Source organism: Chrysemys picta, chromosome 4 (genome assembly GCF_011386835.1).
Source record: "Chrysemys picta bellii isolate R12L10 chromosome 4, ASM1138683v2, whole genome shotgun sequence".
In the NCBI taxonomy this organism is placed as follows: domain Eukaryota; kingdom Metazoa; phylum Chordata; order Testudines; family Emydidae; genus Chrysemys; species Chrysemys picta.
This window is the reverse complement of record NC_088794.1, coordinates 96,857,354-96,884,648: the sequence shown is the minus strand read 5'-3', so window position 1 is coordinate 96,884,648 and position 27,295 is coordinate 96,857,354. Positions and strand designations below refer to the sequence as shown.

At 47.1% G+C, this 27,295-nt stretch overlaps 1 long non-coding RNA gene across 1 annotated transcript; it reads right to left on the bottom strand.

The window, feature by feature from the left end:
- Positions 1–1,926: 1,926 nt before the first annotated feature.
- LOC135983139 (uncharacterized) lies at positions 1,927–27,137 on the bottom strand. The gene is made up of 5 exons (XR_010600649.1): positions 26,092–27,137; positions 25,527–25,632; positions 16,786–19,072; positions 4,826–4,935; positions 1,927–3,095 (listed from the first exon to the last, which is right to left on the bottom strand). It is a non-coding gene; the product is annotated as an uncharacterized LOC135983139 (long non-coding RNA).
- Between the last annotated feature and the right edge of the window lie 158 nt (positions 27,138–27,295).

The window sequence follows — 27,295 nt, the reverse complement described above, 5'->3', positions numbered from 1 at the left end:
GCCAGTTAATGTCTTTACAAATGGGAGAGGCTATTAAATTTTAAACAAAAATTGACTGACAGTTTGCCAAGGTAATAGGTATGTATCATCAGCACCAAGGTCATATACCCTAACCCAGGGGTAGGCAAACTACGGCCCGTGAGCCATTTTAAGCCGGCCTGCAAGCTCCCACTGGGGAGAGAGGTCTGGGACTTGCCCCACGCAGGCACTCCAGCTGGGGCAGGGTCAGGGGCCGCACCATGCGGCTCCCAGAAGCAGCTGCATGGCCCCACTCAGGCTCTTACGCGCTCCAATGGGAGCTGCAGGGGCGGTGCCTGCGGATGGGGCAGCGTGCAGAGCCGCCTGGCCGCGCCTCTACGTAGGAGCCAGAGAAGGGACATGCCACTGCTTCTGGGAGCCGCTTGAGGTAAGCACCGCTCGGAGCCTGCACCCCTCAAGCCTCTCCCCCCACCGCAATCCCCTGCCCCAGCCCTGATCCCCCTGCTGCCCTCCGAACCCCTTGGTCCCAGCCCTGAGCACCCTCCTACACCCCAAACTCCTCATCCCCAGCCCCACCCCAGAGCCCACACCCCCTACCACACCCCAACCCCAATTTTGTGAGCATTCATGGTCCGCCATACAATTTCTATACCCTGATGTGGTCCTCAGGCCAAAAAGTTTGCCCACCACTGCCCTAACCACTCGTGTGGGTCACTCCTACAGAAGGAACAGAAAACATCTAAACAAAAATAAGGAACTTTGGTTCTCTTTTCTTGAGGACATCCAGAGTAGCACAGACTTGGGCTAGTGGAGCTCGTGCTAGTACTCTAAAAATAGCAGTGTAAACAGCGCTTTGAAGTTGCAGCTCAGGCTGGCTTCAGAGCCTGAGCTGTAGCCTGAGCCACAACTCCAAAGTACTGTCTATACAGCTATTTTTAGAGCTCCCTTTATATATTTCTTATCCCTCCAACTGTACCTGTTTCCCTACCCCAATATATTTGCCTGGGGGGTTAGGGTGGGGGAGCAGATTAATCCTGAGAATGCAAGGCAGAGGTGAACAATAGGGACAGGGAAAGCTGAATGACCACAGATCCAGGGCCGTCTTTAGGCATACGCAGCTGCGTAGGGCACCCGAAAATTTGGGGCACCACCAGGTCAGCAGGTAAGAGCAGGTTGGCTCCCACCCATCCAGTATGCGCTGCAGTCTCCTTAAGCAGGGGCCATATTCACAAAGGCGAATGTGCCAGTGCGGCGCCTTCTGCATGAGGGGGAGCGTACGGGGGTCTCTGCGGGGAACTGTGACTCTCTACTGCCGTGAGGCAGGCAGGCCAGGCGGCTCAGTATCCTTTGCTGCTTCGTCCCTCCCCCCGGACTGCGAGCCCGGGCTGCCGCAGCGTCTGCTACATACGAAGCTCGGTGTGTGTCAGCAATGGAATGGGGGTCTTCTGGGGATACGCGGGCGGGGGTGGTGGCTGTGCCCCAAGTCGGGCATAGGGGCACCAGTTTAATGATATGGCGTAGGGCCCCATCAATCCTAAGGATGGCCCTGCACAGATCTACCCTGTTGTGCACTTTAAATATGTTCCCATGGGTACAGGTAAAGCAGTGGCAGTTCCTTGAAATCTGCCTCTCTTCCCTCCCTGTGTTGGCAGTAGCCTCTATAGTAGCTCATGTATACAGGGCTGAGGGCCAGGAACTAACTTGCTGGTTCAAGCTTCTCTTCTTCAGTGATAGTTCACTTGTGAGCAAACATGCAACTAAGTAAACCATGCCCATTCTAAGCAGAGTGCAGCTTTCCAGCCTTTCATGATTTGGGGAATAAACATGGGAACTTCTCAGGGGAGGAAGAACAAAAAAAAATAAACATAACAGAAATTTAAAAAATAAAGAGAGAGAAAAAAAGGGTTTTTTTTGTTTTTATTAAATAGAGACAGAAAAGTGCTCCAACAAAAATGGTGGGGAAGTTACGCTGATGATTCTGCAGCTGACATATACAACCTGAAGTGGAGTGAAGCAGGGTTGTGTACTGGCTGCTACATTGTTTAATATTTACTTCTCATACCTGCTTCAACATGTGTTCTGTGATTTTCGAGGGGGTGTCTATCTTAGCACTAGACATCCTGGAGGTTTGTTTAACATTGCAAGGTTCAGAGCTAACACAAAGGTGAAGCAGATCTTCATAAGGGACCTGTTGTTTGCAGATGATGCAGCCCTTGTGGCTCACAGTGTTGATGCCCTATAACATCTTATTACCAAGTTCTCCGATTCATGCAAAATCTTTGGGCCAGCAATAAGCTTGAAGAAGACTTATCATGCACCAAGGCTCTTCAGAACCAGTTCCAGATATCACCTTAGATGGTATTCATCTGAATGTTGTTGACCAATTTTGCTGCCTTGGCTCTACTGTTACCAGCAGTGTAGATCTTGATGCTGAGATCACTAGTAGCATCAGCAAAGCAGCCAGCTTTGGTCTTTTGCAAGACCGAGCCCGGAACAATAACAAATTGTCAACTAAAGTGAAAATCCGTATTTATAAGATGTGTTTTATCCACTGTTCTATATGACTCAGAAACATGGATGACTTACGCCAAACATACCAAAAGACTAAACAGTTTTCATATCAGATGCTTGCACAAAATTCTTCGAATAAGATGGCGAGACAGGGTGACAAATGTGGAAGTGTTAAATCATGCTGGTATGTCATTCATGGGAACATTGATTAGTAAGAAAAGACTCAGGTGGCTCGGACATGTCAAGCCAGATTACAGGATCCTGAAGAATGTGCTGTACTCTGAAGCTCATGAAGGGTCTAGAAAGAGAGGCGGACCGCTGCACAGATTTTAGATGACTTAGTATCCTTTGGAATCTCTGTGGATGATTGGGAAAGGAGTTCAGAATGCCGTTCTGGTTGGTGGAGCCAGCTTGTAGCTGGGGAGAGGTGCTGCGAGGTGGACTGGATCAAGTTTTGTGATGACCGGCATCAGAGGAGGAAAGAATCTGCTGCTCAGATTCAGAGCATTGCTAGTGCATGAGTGTGTCCTACCTGTGGACGGGACTGTCACTCGCACATCGGACTCAGCAGCCATCAAAGAAGTCATCACTACATATACCATGCTCTGTAAAGAGCAATGGTATCATTATTATTATACAACCTGATTACACCTTTTTCATCCTACTCTTTTCTCATCAATTTTCCTCATTCTGGCTATATTAGTTCTTGCTCCCAGCTCTCCGGAGAGAGAAGTAGGTTTCAATGTCCTGTCTTTATTAATGAAAAGAGCAGAAATAGCCTGGCTTCTCCCTCATAAACTTCCTAAAGAGATGTATATCTTGTATTCTATTGGTTCCCTCAGGCTGTCTTTCAGCTTCAAGATCCAATCCCATTACCTCATTCACATTAAGAGGTGGAACCCCTTCCTCACTCTCACAACCGCCAGCTACTTGGCCTTGATGGGGTTGGATGCCCGGAGCTTCTTCAAATCGGGGTCTCCATCTAAGTTCCCTCTAAGCTGTGCGGCCGCGCAGCTGCCCATTAAGCCCTGCACAGGAGCTCAGGGCTGCAGTGGGAAGAGATGCCTCTCCCCCAACACAGACCTGCTGTGGCAGGGAGAGACGCCCCTCCCTGCCAGCCCCAGCATGGACCTGCCCTGGACTTGCTGCAGCCAGGGGAGAGGAGGCCATCCCCTGGCCCAGGTCCGCTGTGGGGAGAGGCGTCCCTTCCTCGGCCCAGCCCAGCCCCACTGGAGCTGCTGCAGCCGGGGAGAGGCACCTGTCCCCTGGCCCCAAGCTGCTGGGGCGAGAGAGGGCTGGGGGGAAGTCCTCTCTTGCCACTGCTGCATTCGGGCAGACTGCACCCCAAACCCCTCATCCGTGTCCCCACCCTAGATCCTAAACCCCAACCCTCTTCTCCAGCCCTGAGCCCCCTTCTGCACCCCAATCCCCTCATCCCCCCCCCGAGCCTTCACCGCTAGCCAGAGCCCTCTCCCCCTGCACCCAACCCCCTGCCCCAGCCTTGAGCCCCCTCCCGCACCCCAAACGCCTCATCCCCAGCCCCACCCCAGAGCCTTCATCTCCAGACAGAGCCCTCACCTACCCCCCCGCACTCCAATCCTCTGCCCCAGCCCTGAGCCCCCTCCTACACTCTGAATCCCTCGGCCCCACCCCTACCACATGAATTTTGTTATGTGCACCATTATAAAGATGATGTGTGTACATAACAAAATTCATTCCGCACATGGATGTAAAAAATGAGAAGGAACACTGGTCTCCATGCTCTCTGATCTTAGAGTCAGGATATGCATAAATGTATGTGGGGCTCCAGACACTGGGGCACTGTATCAGACAAGTTTCTCTCTCTCTCTCCCTCATATATACATACACACACACAATTTCCTCTCTTTTTGTCTCTCAGTTTCTTCCCTTTTAACTTTCTTGAGAGATCCCCAGATTCTAGGAGAGTAAAACCTAGTTACTACTATAGTAATAACAATAATTAATAATAGTCACTGCTATTGGACAGCCTGTCATCCATTCAAAGCACTTCATTAAACATTAAAGGCTAAATTCTCCCTTCAGTTATACCCTTGAAGGCCCTCTGAAGTTAATGGGGTTGAGTGGATGTAGCAGAGAGCAACTAATTAACTTGTACCTTTAGAGTGACATGTTCTATAGACTAAGTTCTTTCTTGCAAAGACTGTTAGTTGCTTTCAACAATTCATCTAATGTGGGGCTCAGTCAGGCCCTCATTGAAGTCAATGGCAAAACTTCTGTGGACTTCAGTGGTGCCTGATCAGGCTCATATAGCACTATGTACTTTGAGAATGTGATCTAAATCATAAATACTTACCAAACCGCACACCATCTCTCTCTGGCAGAAAGCGGACATATAGCCATCACGTCATATTGGTTATACGTAACACAACTATTTAGAGATGAAATGGAGAATACCATATCCAACTGAAATTGCAATGGTAAATTTAGGTCAGCAGAAAGTCATTACATAAACTAGGATTTGGCCTGGATGCCAGTTAATAATAGGGGATGGTGTAATTATGAAAAGTGCCATGAGAACTTTAATCTCCTCCATGTTACATCTCATTGAGAAGATGGAACACCGGCTGCATAGGGCTCCCTAACACCATGCTGAGGCTTTGTTTCCTACTAACTTTCCAACACCATTTCCTGTAGAACCTCTGTGTTCCTTGGATGTCTCCTAACCCAATACCAATCTGGCTTGACATGTGAGATCTAAGAGGATCACAGCACAAGTTGGAATGACCATAAGACAATAATTTCCCAACAGCCCAAGTGAGAACACATAATGTCTGATGTAAGAGCTGTGCAGAGTAGCAGGGAGGTAACGTTAGCATTCAAGAGTAGTGAAGTGATAGAGATTATATTGAACATTATTTCTTTCACTTTAATGTGCCCTAATTTCAGAAATGCAGTTTTGAAAAGTTTCCATCAGAGATTTCCAGGAACATTACAGTCCTCTTTGAAGAGCTGCCACATTTACCTGCATATTCAGACTTCACTTGTATTTCTCCCTCATCCCCTAGTGCCCCTCCGAAAATGCAGACACTTTCTAAGAACCGGGTGGCCATGGTGAGGCCATTTTCAGCTACCAGCAGCTGGGCTGTATTCACTGGTGTCAGAGGTTGGAGGAAGCCGTTTCCTGTTTTGATGGTATTCAATGCCATTGAACAATAGGGGGAAAGAAAGCTGCATTAAGACTGCAGGATCTAAGCATAGGGAAATTGTTTTCAACATTACAACTCTGCACATCTCCCTGTTCTGCCCCTACCCTCGCCTCCATCTCCTGTTCCTAAGTCTAAAAGTGGGAGGCAGCAGTGGAGAGAAGAGGAGTTAGGGCTTGGATAATAGGTACTTATAGATGTCTCTGCCACAAATGGCCTAAAGGCCTAAGCATCAAGTTTGAAATACTAGACTGCCTAAAATTACTGGTTCATATCTCAGTCCTTCTTCCTTCTAAGTGAGATATGCCGAGCTCCACGTGTGGGTCTTTCACAGACTTTGAAACTTGCTGCACCATCATGCTTTCTGTGACTGTGGTGAAAATATTTGGTCTTGTCTACTAAGCAGTTAAATTGTTTTCAGCACCAGATGAAGGGGACCAGTAGCTGATAACGATTTTTAGCAATGGTCAGCTTACTGGAGTAGAAAGGACATTAGTGTAGGACGTGCTTAGCCATTTCCCCTCAGTACAGAGTTCTTATCACCTTTCTTACCTGCAGAGTCCTTAATCCCCTTGGATCTGTCTCAGTTCACAGAATGTCTTTATCCCTTCCCCCCTCTCATTCTACTTCCCCATAATGTATACTTGTACAGCATCTCTCACTTCAGTCCATGCAGGTCATCCTCAGGGACTCTCCATCTAGGAATCCTACCTCACTTACTGGCCCTCTTTTTCAGAAAGCAAGCTCTGGGGCTAAGAGTTTGGGGTACAAGTGGGTAAAGAACAAGTTAATTAAAGTAAACAATATAGCTTCTACTGGAGCCATTCAACAACAGGAAACAGGTGTTTCTAGAAACCCAGAGAGTAATTTGAGTTTGTCACCTTCCCTCCCACTTCATTTCTGCATCCCCCGCCTGGCACTCCTGAACACGCACTGTCTTCAAACATGCAGAGAGCAGGAGCATACAAGGGCCCCAGGCAGATTAGAAGTTGCAGACTCTTCAGCACCTGCACTGCAGAAATCTCAAGTGAGTCACCTCCATCTGCGGTAGCAGGTAACCCAGCCATAGTCAATCAACTCTGCAGAGCCTAAAGCACAACACTGTCAAAAACCAGTACTGGGACAAAACTGAGCTTGTAAATGTAATTCCTTTACAATGGCCTATAACCTTAAAGAACCTCAGAATCATCATAAGTAAGTCCTGCAGTTTTTAGCTACATTCCAGAATGATTTTGCTTTAAGGGCACACAGCCATCAGGTGTTGAGAGGTTTACAGTACAGCAGGACAGGAACCTCTAAGTCTGAGTGTGCAGTGAGGGGAAATGTTCTGAACTGGTTGGGACTGGGTTACAATGCCAGTGCTAAAGATAAAAAGAATTGGAGGGTGCCAGGAATGAAATGGATTGGGGCATAGCACCAGGGTAGTAGGAGAATGTAAAGAATAAAACTATCTTAGACCCAGACTGCATTATGAAATCTACCACGCTTAAATACAGTAATTGCCCAACCAGCTTATATCACTGTCTAGACAGAGCCAAACTGTTATCATTATGTTCAGAAATTTCTCTCTAGCTCTTTACCAGGGATGCCAGGAAAGAGTATTTAAAAAACAAAAAACTAGGCTCTTGTTAAGGCCCCATCTACACTAAATACAACATTGTCTGTAGCCAAGCCATGACGTGCTTCTCTGATCTCAGTTCTTCAAACATGACTGAGATGTGTTCACACAGCAGTTTTTTTTCCACAACACAGCCCTGTGTAACTGCATTTGTGTGTCCACACCTATCATCCTGCTTGATCATGCAAAGGACTATAACAACACAGCAGGCACATCCCAAAACCGAGGCATTGGGTGTGGTAGGGCCAGGGAGAGTGAGCAGATGTGCCAAATGTAGGCCAACCCAACCTGTCACACTTTCAGGGCTGTGGGCTAGGACTTGGTGGAACCAGAGAGCCAACTTCCCCTTCGCCTAGCCCTGGTATGGGCAGGGCTAAGGGATTCGGGATACACTGAACTAAAAGAGGGACTGGAGCAGCAGGACCTATCACTAGGCCAGCTGACCAAACAGACAACCTTGCTACAGGGAGCCAGAGATAGATCACTGCTGATGACAGTTGCCTACTGAGAATACCAAACTATCTCCAAGATTTACCATCTGAATCTGTGGTAAAGACAGGACTCCAACTCAACTATGTGCTAGCAGCCTCTGGCTGCAGGGACACAGAGTGGGGGTCTGGGCGTCAAATTATTTGTTGTTAATGTTTATATTAAAATGGTTGTAAAATAGAGAAGATGTTTCATGATCAGTGGAACTGGAGTCAGAGGGCCCATGGTCCCTAGAGAGACTGTTATTGCAGGGATACCGGGAAATTGGGGAATGTGAGGAGTTGGGCTGGAAGCAATGCAGCCATATGGGCGGAGCAGTGCACAGTGTTTAATAAAGCTCCACATGTTCAGCTTAACTTGCATTCAGCTGCACTCTTTGCTAGTGAAACGGGGGACTTGGGAGGTTGGGTGCTGCTGTGTTGGAGTAGCTGGGGGTTTCAGTGTGAGCCCAGCCACTGTTCATCCCACAGCAGCTGCTCCCATGTCCTGCAGAACTGGCTGGTCTCAGCTCCCCACTCCAGGCATTGTGATCTGTCCCCTTGCACACAAGGTTGCTGCGCCACTCAGTTTTGGCCTGGCTCCTCTAAAAGGGGTGGCTGGGCCAAATTTGAATGAGTGATGCTGTGAACCAATGAGCCGGGGCCAGGTGACATACCGGGAGTGAGGATTCGAGCCCAGCCAGCCCTTCAGGACATGAGCTGCTTCAAAAGGGACAGGGGGTTTTATGGGTCAAAGCAGGACAGTCCCACAAAACCTGGGACTATTGGGAGTTCTGAAATAAGACAACCTTTTCTGATGGCCCCTTCTTCCTTGAAATTTTAGCTTGTGGCTTCCTATCTTTAGTGTATAGGAATTGGGTAGTATCCCTTTAAATTGTTTGGGAGCTCTCTAATGGACCTCTCTGTCTTCTATTGCACAAGCCCCCAGAACGTAATGGGGAGAAGTATATATATGTACTAGACATTGGCTGTTTATATATAGCTAGTAAACATGGTTATTTGGAACTCAACTATGTCCATGTGGTCTTTGCAGAGTCTGAATGTTGGATAGAGAGCAAAGACACTTTCACTTTTCATGAGGCAGCTCAGATTTTATGGGTCACTCCCACATGTTTCTAGCCATTTTGAAAGTCTCCAAATCTACTCTGGGTACAACACTGTGTGACTTAATAGTATTCAATTGCAATGCAGGGTCATGGCATGATGTGAAAAGTTTGTCACATGAGATTTACCAGTGTTCTTGCTGCACAGAGAGCGCAAGCGCTCCCTAGGGATCACCAGTCCACCCTGTGGCAGCAGGAATTCCAGCAAGGCCTGTCCTGGGCCTAATCTCCACAGCAGCAGGAATTTTGGGAAGATCAGTCCTGCTGCTGTTCCCCATCCACCCCTATAATGGAAACAATGATTCTAGGAAGGCCTATACCGGGCATGATCCCCAATTTGCAGGAATTCCAGGGAGACTTGTCTTGGGCCCAAGCATTACCAGCAGCAGGAACTCTATACGTACAGCATCTCCAAAATCTGGTTTTGCCAGATGTTGGTGTTTGACCAAAGGCAGGCCCTGACATCTGTCATCAGATTCAGCTGACTTACATTATACTTATATACAATCCTTTGGTCTTTGGAAGGAATTAAATGGTACATTCTGCTCCAAGCTGAATGGAAAACCACTTGACCTTTGGAAAGGTGTCAGTTCCATAACACAGTGTTTTCAGCCAAAGACTGTGCCGTGAGACTGATTTGTCACTTAGGCATAGGTCTAGCGCAGAACTGCTAAGCTCCTTCAGATTTAAGAGGCTGTTTGCTGCCAGGACTTCTCTGCCAAAAGATAACATTATAATCCTGATAATCAGGCGCTCTATGATGATAAAATGGCAGCTGCCTGCACCTGTATGAAGAGTTTCATTCTGACAAGCTTGATAAATACGGAAAAGCCATTTGTGCTGATACCTATGGAACAAAGCAGAGCCTTTTACTCAGAGGTATCTGAATGCAATGTCCAGTCCTAAACTAGAAATGGAGAAGATGCAACAGACTATGCCTTATCTCTTAAGGCTTGTCACCATGTAGACTGGTTTCTAGCTGCAGCAATGAATTGCTTATTGCATTATAAACTATTTATGAGGACTGCTGTCAGTTCTAAGAACGCCCTGTTTAGGCCTCTCTAAACTATAACTTTTAGTGGAGTGTGTAACCAAATAGTGACATGGTCGGCTTTAAACAAGATTTGTGTGTACATACAACATAATTAAGGCTACGATTTAGTCACGTAGGTCACGGCAGTCACAGATTCCGTGACTTCGCCGGACCTCCATGACTTCTAAGGCTTTAGGAGAAGGAGGCAGGACTGTGGGCCCCTGCCCTAAAACAGGGGCTGGCTGGAACAAGGACCCTGCAGCTCCAGCCCAGCAACTTCCTCTGGGGGCTGCAGCCGGACCATGTGCTGCAGCCAGGGCCGTGTGCCCCAGCCCTGTGGCACCCCGGGCTTGGCGGGGCTGCAGCCAGGGCGGCACGGCCCAGGTCAGTGGCTTTTGCCAGAGGCTGCAGCTGGGCCACACGCCCTCCTTGCGGCTTCCCAGCGGTCTGCCCACCCCCCGCTGCAGCCAGGGCTTGGCGGGGGCTGCAGTTGGGCTGCACACTCCTACCCCACAGCTTGGTCAGCTCTGGAGCAAGGGCTGTGTTCCCCTCGTGGCTGCTCCGCCCGCTGCGGCCACTGGAATCGGGGCTGTGCCCCCTGCCACTTTTACTAAAAATAACTGAAAAAAATCTTAGCCTTAAACATAATTAATATGTGATAATAGCGACTGCTATTTGTCACCCTTGTAAGAGGATTAAGTTGCGCCTGGTCACCTTTCTAAAATACTGTTGCTTTGCTGTTTTGATGGCACCTCTCTAACCATGCGTGTGTAACTAAGCTAGGAAATCTTCAAAGCTCTAGGTACAACAGGACATCCCAGGGAGCATTGCTCCAGGTCTCACTGATGCCATGCTGTGCTTTTCCTTGGACGCTCTATCCCCTGCTGAGGCAGTATGGGAAAACTGCCCAGATTTGCTCAAAATGCACAAGTATTTGGACTAATGAAGATGACCTTCTGGTAACTCTGCACACGGTTCTCCCTACCTCTTGGGTGATGTCTAAAGGCGGGCGGGGGGCGGGGGGGGGAGGAGAAGCTCACAGCCAGACCTCCTCAGTAAGGGCTTCTTCTCCTATTGTTGCAGGGCAATGATCTATCAGGAGATGGCTTCTCTCCTCCCCCTTGCCTGGGCTGCTGGACATCTCTTTACTCTGCTCCTTTCCCCAGCAGAAGGCCTGAGGCGGAGCTTTCCTATCCCAGTAGAATCATAGAATATCAGGATTGGAAGGGACCTCAGAAGGTCTGCTCCAGCTGCTCTCTTTACTGCATGTAGTTGGAAGTCCTTTTCCATAACTGCTTTGATTTTCATCACTTTCACTGATGAAACGGGGAGACAGTGCAGCATGTTAATGGATTCAATGTCCTGATACCCACCCGCCAACTTGCTGCTCAGAGCACCAGCTGTATGCACCAATGATCAGTAATCATCCTGGATAATTCTGACCTCTGCCTGGTAGCACTGGAGGCATGTCACTATGTGCTGCAATCTCTTTGGAGTACTAAGAAGGGACTTTGCCAGGACGGTCTCTAGGGGTTTGTGGTCTGATTGCACTATTACAGGTGTACTGTTGGAATCACTCCACTCCATAAACCACAGTCAGTAGCTCTTTTTCTATTTGGGTGTACCCCTATTCAGTCTCTAGCAGGGTTCTGCTGGCGTAAGCAACTGGCTGCTCCTGCAAAAAAAAGCTACATCCAGTTCTTTCTCCAGTGCATCAAACTAGAGAGTCAGTGGTTCTCCTGGCTGGTTGTACTTCAGGACAGGGGCATGTGCTATTTGTTTCAGTACACCAAATGCTTGCTGTTGGGAACCTGCCTAGTCCCACGCAGAATCCTGACTTGTGAGCTGACATATGGGTTCCACTACTGCCTCCAGGTGTGGCTAGAACTGAGACAAATTTTGTTATCATTCCTACAAAGTGTTGTAACCATTTCATATCCACTACAGCTGGCATGTCTCTGACTGCCTTGATCTTGTTGGGATCTGCGTTTAGTCCATAGGAGCAGATGTCCAATGTATGTCACCTGACACTCTTTGAGTTGCATTTTTTCTGGGCTGAGTTTTGTGTTCTTGTCCTTGCATTGCTGTAGAAAAGCTTGTAGTTCCCCATCATGGTCTAATTTAGCTTCTGTATCATTGCTATCTTTATCACAATGAGGATATCACCTGCAATTATTTTCCCAGGCAGTCCTTCCAGCACTTGGGTGAGTCTTCTCCGAAACACCTCTGTTGCTGGGCTTAGGGTTAGGGTTCAGGTGTGGGCAGCAATTCAATGCCTGGTTCAGAGGCTTTGGGTCTATGCATATGTGTAATTTGCCTAATGGCTTCTTTGCCATTGCCAGGCTGATTACCCAGGATCTACTGGCCTCTACAGATGCTATGATACCCCTGTTCTGCAGTTAAGCAGGATTAAGTTTAACAAAGACAAATGCAAAGTGCTCCATTTAGGAAGAAAAAAATCAGTTTCACACATACAGAATGGGAAGAGACTGTCTGGGAAGGAGTACGGCAGAAAGGGATCTAGGGGTTATAGTGGACCACAAGCTAAATATGAGTCAACAGTGTGATGCTGTTGCAAAAAAAGCAAACATGATTCTGGGATGTATTAACAGGTGTGTTGTGAGCAAGACACGAGAAGTCATTCTTCCGCTCTACTCTGCTCTGGTTAGGCCTCAGCTGGAGTATTGTAATCTGAACGTTGGATTTGTAAATGTAATTAGTGGCAGAACATTTTTTAGACCATGCTAATGTATTATTGTATGTATTATTACTTCTGTGAAGCACTATATTGTGTCCAGTTCTGGGCACCGCATTTCAAGAAAGATGTGGAGAAATTGGAAAGGGTCCAGAGAAGAGCAACAAGAATGATTAAAGGTCTTGAGAACATGACCTATGAAGGAAGGCTGAAAGAATTGGGTTTGTTTAGTTTGGAAAAGAGAAGACTGAGATGGGACATAATAGCAGTTTTCAGGTATCTAAAAGGGTGTCATAAGGAGGAGGGAGAAAACTTGTTCACCTTAGCCTCCAAGGATAGAACAAGAAGCAATGGGCTTAAACTGCAGCAAGGGAGGTCTAGGTTGGACATTAGGAAAAAGTTCCTAACTGTCAGGGTGGTTAAACACTGGAATAAATTGCCTAGGGAGGTTGTGGAATATCCATCTCTGGAGATATTTAAGAGTAGGTTAGATAAATGTCTATCAGGGATGGTCTAGACAGTATTTGGTCCTGCCATGCGGGCAGGGGACTGGACTCGATGACCTCTCGAGGTCCCTTCCAGTCCTAGAATCTATGAAAAAAAAATTAAATTAAATTCCCAGTCTATAAACTAGGCAGGATTTGAATCAAGCAGTATCTCAACTTGACAGATGGTACAAGCAGGTTACAGTTCCTCAATACACAGGTTGGGACTTACTTTTTGGGGGGAGGGATAGCTCAGTGGTTTGAGCATTGGCCTGCTAAACCCAGGGTTGTGAGTTCAATCCTTGAGGGGGCCACTTGGGGTTCTGGGGCAAAATCAGTACTTGGTCCTGCTAGTGAAGGCAGGGGGCTGGACTCTATGACCTTTCAAGGTCCCTTCCAGTTCTAGGAGATGGGATATCTCCATTAATTTCAATTTCAAAAAATTTCAATTTCCCCAGTTCAAAGTCTTTGTCCAGGGGAGGGAGGAGAAAGGCCAGCCACTCCCAATCTTTATTCAGGCCTAACTGACAGTGTCCATGGAGATGGAAGTGCTCTCCTACTGGTTTTTGAATGTTACAATTCTTGATGTCTGATTTTGCAAAAGAATAAATGGACACAAATCAGGCATCAAGAATTGTAATATTCAATAATCAGTAGGAGAGCACTTCCATCTCCATGGACACTCAATAACAGACTTAAAAGGCAACATTCTTCAACAAAAAAACCTTCAAAAACAGACTTCAATGAGAAACTGCAGAACTGGAATTAATTTGCAAACTTGACACAATCAAATTAGGCCTGAATAAAGACTAAGGCCTTGGCTACACTTACCCGCTAGTTCGGCGGCTGGCAATCGAACTTCTGGGTTCGACTTATCACGTCTAGTCTGGATGCGATAAGTCGAACCCGGAAGTGCTCGCCGTCGACTGCGGTACTCCAGCTCGGCGAGAGGAGTACCGCGGAGTCGACGGGGGAGCCTGCCTGCCGAGTGTGGACCAAGGTAAGTTCGAACTAAGGTACTTCGACTTCAGCTACGTTATTCACGTAGCTGAAGTTGCGTACCTTAGTTCGAATTAGGGGGGTAGTGTAGACCAAGCCTAGGAATGGCTGAATCACTAGAAAAAATAATTTTCCCCTCTGTTGATACTCACGCCTTCTTGAAAAACAACAAGGAGTCTGGTGGCACCTTAAAGACTAACAGGTTTATTTGGGCATAAGCTTTCGTGAGTAAAAACCTCACTTCTTCGGATGCATCCGAAGAAGTGAGGTTTTTACTCACGAAAGCTTATGCCCAAATAAATCTGTTAGTCTTTAAGGTGCCACCAGACTCCTTGTTGTTTTTGTAGATACAGACTAACACGGCTACCCCCTGATACTTCACGCCTTCTTGTCAACTGTTGGGAATGAGCCACATCTACCATGACTGAATTGGCCTCATTAGCACTGACCCCCCACTTGGTAAGGCAACTCCCTTCTTTTCATGTGCTGTATATTTATACCTGCCTACTTTTTTTCCACTCTGATGAAGTGGGTTATAGCCCACAAAAGTTTATGCCCAAATAAATTTGTTAGTCTCTAAGGTGCCACAAGGACTCCAGATATTAATATTCAACAGATCAAGACTTTTAAAATGATACCTCACACAAGCCATACTTTGTACAAAACATCTCAATTATATGACAGGGATGAATATGTGGGTTCCAGGGTGCTTACATTGAGGTACAATGTGTCACAGTGCATTTGAGTCCAGTTCACCCCAAGGAATCACACTGCAGGAGGCCCTGCTATCCAGCTGAAATCACACCATAGTTGCAGGCACAGAGACTGGTGTTGTCCCGGTTGTTTCCTGTCCTGACAGCCTAAACCGGATATGTTCTCGGACACAAGTAGAGACTCATGATGATGAGCCACCACTGTCTGGTGTGCCTTTTCCTGCTGAATCTTTTTGAGAGCTGGTTCTGCTCTTGTACACTCTGCTAAAATGGTTTAATTTGCCACATTCCTGGCAACGTGGTCATAGTGTGGGGTACTTCTCCTTTACCTGCTCCTGCTGTCTCCCACAGTAAATGCATCTCACTTTGGATATGGAACCCTGGCCACCTGCTCTCCTCTGCTGTTGTCTCCCTCCATGTATTCCTGGGGGTGTTGTATCACCTAGGGCTTTCATGTCTAAGCATTTGTCTAATGTGACAACACCTTCTCAGAGCAGCCACACCTGAGCGTAGTGATCCCAAGTGCCACAGACTATCCTGTCCTGAATTGGGAAGTCTGTCAAGTCCCCAAAATTGCATGTAGCAGCCAGTGTATGTAAGGCAGTAACATAAGGGGTCTTTCCCCTCCCCTTCAGTTTGGTCTCTAATGAAAAGCCTGTGTCACTCCACAGTTTCATTCTGCTTTGGGGAGCAATACGTCCCCAGGGCTCCTAGGACTGTACTACTGTGAGGCTTGAGGCTGGGGTGAGTTTCAGAGTGCTGCAGACTTCTCTGCCTTGTTCCCCAGTGAGGTCAAATAATTTTATGTTCCTGCTGTGTCATCCTGCATGGCCAGGCCCGTGAATAGCTCAAACTCCTCCTTCCATGGGATCCATCTCTGGGCTAGGTTTGTGTCTGCAAAATCCAGGGCTCCGGGGGACTTCATATAGAGTTCCCTTGGCTCCCACTGACAGGTGCTGCACTGCAAACTAAACACTGCCACCATGTTTGTGTGAGCCTGAATGCAGGATAAGCTGAACAAGTGGCACTTTATCAAACCCTGACCACTGTCCTGTCTAGGTGGCTGAGTTGCTTCCAGACATTCCCAGTTTCCACTGGTGTCCTGTCAATAACAGTCCCTCCAGAAAGCATGGGGCTTCTGGCTCTAATTCTACTGATCACGATACACCACCCAGAGCTTCCCACACTCCAGGGGTAGCACCTGACCCTCTCACTGGCCGGGCCTCCCATGCAGCAGAGGTAAGACTTCACTGGCTTTACCAACTTGAAATGTTGGGAGGTATGTTATTGGGTCAGAATGTTGTAGTCAGCTTTAAGCCTTTGATGAGAAAGCCTCCATCAGCAAAGCCCAGGAGCTGTAGACACTGGAACTACCACTGCAGCTGCCTGAATGATGAGGCGATAGAGGAAGAAGTTGTTCCAGTGGAAGATGATAATTTGCTAGAGGTTTTTTACATCCCACACATGGATGGTAGATTTAAGAAATAGGAACCTTTCTGTCTCATCTGCCTTTATGTCCTCTTTTTTCCCCTCCACATTTGGTCAAGGACTTGGGGCTACCTTATTGCTCATACCCCATCCTGATGCCTGAATTAGATTTTTAGATGCAAAACTTCTCTACTGATACAGGGTGCTGTTTCTGGCAAGAAAGATATTGTCATGTTCTCCCTTTATCTGTTCCCTTTTGTTTTCCTCCTGCTTTCTTCGGTCTCTCCCCTCCTCTCTTTCCCTTCTCTTCTGTAAGGGCGCCTCGACCAATTTTTCACATGGTACCCACAACTGAACCACTTTCACTTTGACTTAGCATGGTGTCTACACATACACTTAGTGGCAAAACAGGCAATTAAAAAACTAAAAGGAAGATAATAAAAACACAAGTTGTAAGTTAATGTCAACAATCATGAAAATGTATTGTAAATTTTAATGCTAGAGACTAACAACATTCAAATACAAATGAAATTTAAAGGTGCACTTACCATGCAGAGTCCTGGAAGAGGAGCAGTATTCTTCGGATTCCTGTTGTGAGAGCAGAATTGTTCCTGAGTGCGGCAACCGCTGAGCCCAGAGCAGGGGGAGCCAGACAAATCCCAGACGTCACCACCAATCCCTGTGGAGCCATCCCTGCTGCAGATGCTGGCCCCAGCACCTCACCTGTTGAGTCCATGCCATGCTCAACTCCCACCTTCCAGCCCAGCCCAGTCAGCTGCAGTGTCACTCCCATCCTTAAGTTCCCTTACAGCCATACCTGAAGGAGCGGAGCATGCCCAGGAGCACCTGAAGTCACTGACCACTCCTGCCCCCCACATGTCTTACAGCTGCAGGTGCCTCTGCTCTTCTGTACTGTTTCCTTTCCTTATCTTCTCTCATCCCTTCTTCCCTCCTCCCAGATCTCTCTCTCCCTCACCCATCTATCACCCCCTTCTTTCCTAATAGTCTTTCTTTGCTGCATTCACGGTCTTGTATCTCTCCATTCCCCTGTGGTGCTTTTTCCTAACTGTGAAGCAGACAAAGAGGAAATGGGAACTCCATTTAGAGTCTCTTCTGGGCAAGTGTTCTTTGATGGAGCAGAATGTAATACTTGTCACTGATTGTCCCTCAGCTTTAGAGTCAGTTCATGTAGCCATGTTGGAGAGGCCTGTGACTGAATAAATGTGGCTGAATGAGACTGAATTTCCCTTATCCCAGAAAAAGGTGCTCACTTCCTCTGAGGATGGAGGAGTGACTGAATGAGCAAGACAAGTGAATTTTTTTTTTTTTTTACTCAAAAAGAGAATAGTCCTTCCATTGGGTGAAGAAGCGGTGGGGGCCCCTGGAGGAGAAGTATACAGATGCCCGTGAGTGACTGAACATTATTATTGTTTATATGACAGTAGCTTCTAGAAACACTAGTAAGGATTGAGGTCCCATTGTGCTCGATGCTGTACAAATATATATAAAAAAAAGACGGTCCTTGCTCAAAGAGCTTACAAGCTATGTGGAGACTACATTAATTTCTTACACTAACATTACAGTCCCTAGTGAAAGGCTGAAATGCTTTCTTGGAACAGGTTGGGGAAATCCCTCTCTGTGTCTGGAGTGAAATGAAAGTCCCATCTCTCTGGGTGACAGAAGATTTCTCTCACTTTTCTCAGCTACGTATTTTGCTGTTGTTCATAAACTAGAAAACAAACCCAGTGTTTCAGGGGCCATACAAACTACAGCTTGTTCTCAGATTATCTTGTTGCAGGGAGCAAGCCTCTGGCTGATTCACTAGCTGTAAAAATAAACACAGGGGGTGGGGGGCAGAGAGGCTGCAGGGTGCCGAAGGAGGAGTAGAAGCTGCAGCAGCTGGTGTTTTCTTTGCTGTTTCTTTTCAAGGGATCTAGGCAGGTTGGCGGTGCAAGTGATTAATGTAGAAATGATAACACCTCCCTGCCCCCTCATAGAGGAAAGGCAACTCCTTATGTATCACTGTTCTTCAAACTCTTCCCATTCCAAACTTAAAACATCCCATCCTCTCTGATGCAATACCGTGGGGACTGACGGCACATCTGTGTGTATTAACTGTACACGGTGTGGTTTTCATATAGGCTGGGGGTTTATTCTGCAAGTTTTATAGAGTTGCGCACACATTCTCTGAGACTTCCCTCTTGGATTTGTCTAGTCCCAAGGCAGCATACTATATCGCTTGTTTGCAACTGATTCTTTGCTAGGTGGTTCCATGCCAGCCCCTCTAGAATAGGGAGCATATTGGAGGCATGTCTGGAGCACACTGCACTCCATTGAGCCCAGCCTCCATAATGGCTCCTATGCTGCTCTAGAATGAGCCACAGATCAGAGACTCCTTATTTCTGTTGCAGCGATTTGCCTTGCTCTTATTTTTGTGCAGGAGAAAAAAATCCAGTAGACACAGGCAGGCAAGGGCGGGCATTTAGTTTCCAAGGCTAATGAACTAAAGAGGGATGGCAGAAGGTCCGTACGCTAACTTATGGACAAAGATTTCCCACAAGTGATAGCTAAAGTCCTGAGGTGAAGGAGCCTGTTGTCATCTTTCTCAAGTGGGGCTGATAAGAGGCAAAAATTGAAGTCTGTAGATGTTTGTGTATAAAGACAATAAAATCTTCCTGTTTACTCAGTTCATTTATTTAGAGAGCAGGACAGGTTCACTTTGGGGACTGGTGATGGGATAGGGAGCCTTTAACATCTAGGTCACTGGTTGTAATCCAGAAAAGATTAGCAGTGGCGGAAAATTGATTCTTCACTATATGACAAATGACTGGTAGCCTGTGTGGAAAATCAATTGTTCACAGGGTGATTTCCAGTGGGCAGGTGGCTGTGTCACACAATCACCATCAATGATACATCTTCTGGCTGACAATCTTTACAGAAAAGACAGAGCTTGACTGGACAGAGAGAATGAACACACCAAAAGGTTGAGGCACATTTAGGGTTACCATATTTTGTGCCTCCAAAAGGAGGACACTCCACAGGGCCCCGCCCCCCGCCCCAACTCCGCCCCTTCCCCAAAGTCTCCGCCCCCTCCCCTGCTTCCCGCGAACATTTGATTAGCGGGAAGCCTGAAGCAGGTAAGGGGGGTATGGGGGGGGAGGAGGCGCGGCCCAGGCTGGCCCCCGGCGGCTCCAGCCTGGGTCGGCTCGGGCCCTGGGGTGCCGGCCCCGGCCGACCACCCCCAGCCCGCCCAGCACTGCCGGCCCCTGGGCCCCTGGCCGAGCACCCCCGGCCCCCGGGTCCCCGGCCCAGCACCCCTGGCCCGCCCAGCACCGCCGGGCCCCTGGCCCGCCCAGCACCGCCGGGCCCCGGCAGCCCGGCGCACTCCCGGCACCGCCGGTCCCCGGCCCCCTGGCGCACCCCCCGACCCCCCCGGCGCACTCCCCGGCCGCCCGGCACCGCCGGTCCCCGGCCCCCCAGCGCACGCCCCGGCCGCCCGGCCCAGCGCACCCCCCCCGGCGGCCCGGCGCACCCCCCCGGCGGCCCGGCGCGGCACCGGCGGTCCCCGGCGGCCCGGCGCACCCCGCACTCCCCAGCCGCCCGGCGCACCGCCGGTCCCCGACGGCCCAGCGCACCCCCCGGCCACCCGGCACCGCCGGCCCTGCGCACCCGCCGTCCCGGGCCAGCCCCTGGCCCAGGATTTTCCCGGACATGTTCGGCTTTTTGGGATTTCCCCCCGGACGGGGATTTGAGTCCCAAAAAGCCGGACATGTCTGGGAAAATCCGGACGTATGGTAACCCTAGGCACATTGGCAGGGCTGTATCAAGCTGCTCACGCTGCTGTTTTACCTGCTCTGTGCACAAACAAAGGATTTCAGTCTTCAGGACTGTCAGCCTGGCACTTGCTACTTTTCAACACTGAATCTGAATGTACTTTCCAAACTGAAGGCCAAGCCTGTATTCAGTAAAAATGCTCTGTTATTTTTAATGTGGATGTTGGTGTGTATGCTCCTCACTCTGTGTGGTATATGCATGCATAATTGTGACAAGGCCCTGATTTACAGAAGCGCAGACCATGCATGTTTGTGAAGCACTGTGTGGATGTTCCCAGCATGTATCAATGTATGTTTGTTTCTCTTTGTGTGCTGGAGCAGGGGGAGAGGAGGGCTGCTAAAGACTGTGAGTCACGAACACACTGGAAGCTTCTTTAGTTTTACTGTACAAGGTTGGCTCCTGCCAAGACAAGTGCTGGCAAATCCTGCAGCAAAAAGGGGGAGGGTGGGGAGAAAGAGGGAGAAGGGAGACAAACAGAACAGAGCTGGCTAGCCTGCTGCATTTTAAAGTGATGGCCCTGTGGAGTCTAAGAGGTCTGAGTGCATATGCAACACAATTGGGTGTTGCCAAAAGTGTCTGTATAGATGTATGTCAGCAAGAGGGCATGTCTTTCTGTGCCCTCGCCTTCACCTGTTAAAAGGGTGTGTTTTTTAATCTTAGGGTACTTTTTTTTAAGCAGTGAAGACATGGCCTGTGAGAATTGTAGCAGTGACTAATGTATCAATGTGTATTAGACTAATTGTGTGTGTGAGAGAGTGAGAATTTTCTCAGCTTTTGATAGTTAAAATTCTGGGCCTGCCTCGACACTCCTAGTTTAACACAATTTTAGATCAGGCTCAGGGAGCACACATGGTTCTCCAGGGCATAATTTTTAAACCATCCTACACCTATGTTACAGAGCTGTGCTGTAGGCTCACTTCAGAGGTAGTCGTGAACACAATGAAGAGCACGGCTTCTTTATAAATGTGGTGTGCCTATTCTACACCAGTTTTGAAAACAGCTGACAAGAAGGGGTGAATATCAAGAGTTGGCAACGGGGTTTGTTGCAGGGATTGGTTCCCGGGTGACTGTTTTTGTTTTGTGGTGTGTACCTGCTGGTGAGTATTTGCTTCAGGTAGGGAGACTGTAAGCAAGGACTGGCCTGTCTCCCAAGGTCTGTGAGAGTGAACACTAACCCAGGAACCAATCCCTGCAACAAACCCCGTTGCCAACCCTGCCCGCATATCTATTCAAGGGACACCATCATAGGACCTAACCACATCAGCCACATCATCAGGGGCTCATTCACCTGCTCATCTACCAATGTAATATATGCCATCATGTGTCAGCAATGCCCCTCTGCCATGTACATTGGCCAAACCAGACAGTCTCTGTGCAAAAGAACAAATGGATACAAATCAGACATCAAGAAATGTAACATTCAAAAACCAGTAGGAGAGCACTTCAATATCCCTGGACACTCAATAACAGACTTAAAAGTGGTGATTCTTCAACAAAAAATACTTCAGAAACAGACTTCAACAAGAAACTGCAGAACTGGAATTAATTTGCAAACTGGACACCATCAAATTAGGCCTGAATAAAGACTGGGAGTGGATGGGTCACTCCAAAAGTCATTTTCCCTCTCTTGATATTCACCCCTTCTTGTCAACTGTTGAGACTAGGCCACTTCCACCTTAATTGAATTGGCCTCGTTAGCACTGACCCCCGACTTGATAAGGCAACTCCCATCTTTTCATGGGCTGAGATATATATACTACTTACTGTATTTTTCACTCCATGCATCTGATGAAGTGGGTTTTAGCCTAAGAAAGCTTCGAGACTAATAAATTTATTAGTCTCTAAGGTGCCACAAGGACTCCTCGTTGTTTTTGCGGATACAGACTAACACAGCTACCACTCTGAAACCTGTCTATACCACTTGCCGCCCTTAAAGACGTTCTGGCTGACTCAGTGAGGATTCCAAAAGGAGTGCATACCAGAACATGGGAGCCAGCCAGACTCCCAGTGCCAGCTCAGCTCTACCCTCACCCCACACTTTTGGGCAATTGTCTCTCTGGGCAATGCTAGTCTTTCCCTCTCCTTGTGCTCAGAAATTCTAAGGGGGGGGGTTATGCCTGGCTGCTGGCTTAGGGCTGCACTGGGTGGAGACTGCATGTGGCTTCTCACCAAGCAAGGCCAACCCCAATCTGGGCTCAAATATCCCTCTCTACACCCTATTGCATACTATATGAACATTTTAAAGACTGCCAAAGACTCTTTTGAATTTAGCAAAGTGCACAACCTAAGTTGTGGATTGAAATAAAAATAATTAGGAGGTAAGAGTTGACAGTGTGCGTGGCACTGTACAAAGCCCAGAAGATGACAAAGCCCAAGTTGTTTGAAATCTAAAGTGGAGATTTAGCAAAGCTTTTGATACGGTCTCCCACAGTATTCTTGCCGCCAAGTTAAAGAAGTATGGGCTGGATGAATGGACTGTAAGGTGGATAGAAAGCTGGCTAGATCGTCGGGCTCAACGGGTAGTGATCAATGGCTCCATGTCTAGTTGGCAGCCGGTTTCAAGCGGAGTGCCCCAAGGGTCGGTCCTGGGGCCGGTTTTATTTAATATCTTTATTAATGATCTGGAGGATGGTGTGGACTGCACTCTCAGCAAGTTTGCAGATGACACTAAACTAGGAGGCGTGGTAGATACACTAGAGGGTAGGGATCGGATACAGAGGGACCTAGACAAATTAGAGGATTGGGCCGAAAAAAACCTGATGAGGTTCAACAAGGACAAGTGCAGAGTCCTGCACTTAGGACGGAAGAATCCCATGCACTGCTACAGACTAGGGACCGAATGGCTAGGTAGCAGTTCTGCAGAAAAGGACCTAGGGGTCACAGTGGACGAGAAGCTGGATATGAGTCAACAGTGTGCTCTTGTTGCCAAGAAGGCTAACGGCATTTTGGGCTGTATAAGTAGGGGCATTGCCAGCAGATCGAGGAACGTGATCGTTCCCCTTTATTCGACATTGGTGAGGCCTCATCTGGAATACTGTGTCCAGTTTTGGGCCCCACACTACAAGAAGGATGTGGAAAAATTGGAAAGAGTCCAGCGGAGGGCAACAAAAATGATTAGGGGTCTGGAGCACATGACTTATGAGGAGAGGCTGAGGGAACTGGGATTGTTTAGTCTCCAGAAGAGAAGAATGAGGGGGGATTTGATAGCAGCCTTCAACTACCTGAAGGGGGGTTCCAAAGAGGATGGAGCTCGTCTGTTCTCAGTGGTGGCAGATGACAGAACAAGGAGCAATGGTCTCAAGTTGCAGTGGGGGAGGTCCAGGTTGGATATCAGGAAAAACTATTTCACTAGGAGGGTGGTGAAACACTGGAATGCGTTACCTAGGGAGGTGGTGGAGTCTCCTTCCTTGGAGGTTTTTAAGGCCCGGCTTGACAAAGCCCTGGCTGGGATGATTTAGCTGGGAATTGGTCCTGCTTTGAGCAGGGGGTTGGACTAGATGACCTCTTGAGGTCCCTTCCAACTAGGGTGACCAGACAGCAAGTGTGAAAAATCAGGACAGGGGGTAGGGGGTAATAGGAACCTATATAAGAGAGAGACCCAGAAATCGGGACTGTCCCTATAAAATCGGGACATCTGGTCACCCTACTTCCAACTCTGATATTCTATGATTCTATGATTGTGCCCAGCTCCTGTGTGGGCGTGTGTAAAGGAGGGAGCTCTTTGGGACAGGGACTTTGTTGTTGTTCTGTGGTTGTACAGCACGTAGCACAGTGGGGTCCTGGTCCACGACGGGGGCTCCTAGGAACTGCAGCAATTCTGCTACTAATAATAATGAGTCTTCCTGCTGCCCCTTGTGTTCTTGGGGTCAGGCACAATGGGAGTTGTGAGGAAGTACCAGAGATTCACCCAGGGCTTTAGACAGATAAAATAGAATTGGTCAAAATAATTTGAATGTTCAACTAAAATCTTTTGCACAACTGAAATTTTTGGCAACAGTTTTTTGTTTGTTTTTTTACAATTTTCAACTGGCTCTGACATTAAATCAGTATCAGCAATCTCCATCTACCCCTCAACCTAGCATAATTAGTTAGTGATTTCTTATAGGCAGGTTCCTATGTATTCTGTAGTTCCACAACCATGATACTTGCCATGGAATTCGCCACTTGCCACAGAACTGTGTTTCAGAATCTCAGTTCTCATTTAAAAAAAAAAAAATGTTTATACCCCTTCTGGTTATGAAGGGTTGTTTGAATTATTAAAATAATTGTTCCTAGATAATTGCTTTGACAAAAGGGAAAGTTTGCTAATAAATTTATTTGACAAATATTATTTGACCATCCATGGAGTTTAATGGATAATGGAAATATGTAGTCACTTATTAATTCAATAGCTGACAGAAAATGTCAACAGATATATTATTTGCAATTATTATTCAGGCAGTTTGTATAACATACTAATGTTATATAATGTATAACATACTAATAATTGCTCCTGACAACAGAGGAGAGGAGACCCCAGATGTTATAGGGAATACATACAGTACCTGTTAACATTGGGGAGCTATAGAGAAGTTTGAGAAGGGAAATAAGAATGTAACTTCATTGAAATACACTGATCTAGGAGAGATTTTTTTGGAGGCAAAGAGTGAGGGAAATGATCAACAAGTTGTTAAGGTATAAAGAATGCTCCTTCTAAATGGTAGACATTTGGCATATATATGGATTGGGTTTATAACTTCTCTCCCAATATGAGGCACCCCTTAAAAGGGCCAGAGAAAGAACAAGAATGACTCTTTAGCTCAGTGGTTTGTCACTCACCTATGACGCAGGATACTCAAGCCCAATTTCTAATGACTATTTATGCAATATGGAACAGCTTCAACAGAAGAGATTGAGAGACCCTCCCCTCCAGAATATCCCATAGCCCAGTGTTTAGAGCACTCTGAGAGTTGGAAGATGCAAGTCCAAATCAGCTGGAGTTGGGATTTGAACCTGGCTCTCCCATATCCTCCTGCAGCTGTGTTTTGTTCAGGGTTTGATCTATTAGTCTGCCTGTAAGAACATCTACTTGCTCAATCCCTGCAGGCAAGAAAGGCAGAGGAATGCCTACTTGAGGATCCTACCAGGGCTCAGGTGTGAGCTAAGGGCCTGGGAGTCAGGACTTAAGTGTGCACATGCCCAAGACAGATTTTTAGGCACCCACAGGACTTAATCAGCAGAAATGTAGGCACCTATGGGCAGAAGCTGAGTGGCTGTTCTGAGGATCGAAATTTTGAACTTAGGTACCTAAATCCCTTTGGAATCTAACCCTTAGTACACCTTTGATCCTAGGTTCAGGCTTGGGAAAAATTAATCTGCTAGCCTGTTTGGAGCCAGGCTTGTGGACATATCCCAATTAACAGTATCCCCACTGTTTCCTTGAGTACCCTTGGTAGTCTCTCTGCCAGTCCCTTACCTTTATCACTATTGATTTGTTTCCCTCTAACAGCCATCTTTGCTTTAATCGCATACAGTTGGGCAAGATGATATCAAACAGGTACATTGGGGTGCACATAATATTCCTAAAAATAAAATAAAAACGACTGCTTCATTCTCCACAATTGGCATAACAATTGTCAGGAAAGGGTAAACAAGCTGCTGGTGTTGGAAGTCAAACAGCTATTTGGAATTGCTGGAGTTTGTTTTTCTAAACATAAGAATAAATAGATATTTTAATAAGACATTCTTATTTTACACAAAGGAAATCAATAAAACAAAAAAGAATGAAAGTAAAGTCTCTTTGAGAGAGCACTGTGTATATGCCTCACTCCATAATAGTAGCCATCTGGAATAGAAACTGCTCCTCAAACTCAAGGGTCTCACAGAAAGCAGGCAGGTAGACTCCTTAGAAATTATACAGTGCAGTACACAGAAAACAGTCATAATAGCTATATACAGCACAGAACTGAAACCTCCAAGAGGAACTATCATGCCACCCCATAATCAACCTCTCCCTTACTGCTAACTGCCTCCTTTCTTACCTTAGTTCTCTTTGTGGGATTTTTGGGCTTGCTTGTGGGGAGGGAGAATCAAGGCTAGATATGAGGAAGAAGTCTTGAGAGTTTTTGCCTGTGTGAGCAACCTTAGCTTATATGCACCAAGCTGTTTTGAGCACTGGCTGCAGTTTATAATCTACTGTTGGGCCAAAGGCTCTGTGGGCTTGAGATGCAATGTGAATGTTTTCCAGTTGTTCATAACTCTGTGTACTAGGTTGGATTATTTGATTCACTGAGATATAAGTGAGAATTAATGGGAGAGGGGCTTCTTGCCATTTAATATTTAGGTAGATTGCAAACAAGGTGTTCATGTTACTGATTGCTGAAGTTGGTTCACTTGTTCATCTATATATGGGGAACCATATCCCTGTGCACATTTCATCAGCTTTCTTTTGCAATCAGTATCATTGTCAGCTACAAATTACAGCTGTGTTTCATGAGAAGCTGAGAGTAAGTAATGGAGCCATGGCAAAACCTTAGCAAGGAAAGAATTTCCTCCATAAGCAATAAGTGGGAGTGTTCCCTTGTAGCTAATGGTAGCAGCAATTCTTAAATCAAAGGGCATAATGGGACTATCTCTAGACAGCAACGTGCTTTAGATCATGTTCCTGTCTGTGTCTGTTTATACATATTGTGCTTGGACTATCCCCTTTTTCTATTAGCAAGATTCCCCTTCCCTCCCCCCCACAGCTGAGCTGTGGAGAAGCTGAGAGGCTGTGGGTACTCGATGCTGATTAAATTCTGCTGACTGAGGAAGATGTCAAACTCTACCCAAAGCAGAGAGCCGCCAAGGAAAAGCTGCTTTTCTTTGCTTTTGACAGCTGGAGCCATGAATTTAAGCAGAGGTCTCACCTTCAGGCAAGTCAACAGCTGGGCAGAGAGCAGCCCCTCTTAAAGTGAGAGGGCTCTAAATTTTCAGGAGTTCAGTGTTACCAAAAGGTGAAGAAGTTGAAGTACAGGAGAACATTCATCTGAAAGAAGGTGGTGCAGCTGCTCCCTCCCTCCCCTCCACCCCCCATCATAATATAATTTTTTTCTTTTGTTAAAAAACCACCAAGTGACAAACAAGAAAGAGGAAATGAAAGTCCAGCCAGAAATCCTACCAGTGGTGTTTTCTTCTCTTCCCCTGCCCCTTAAAATGTACTACTAAAAAATAAGGAGGCAGAATTAAAAAAAACTGTAGTGCAGA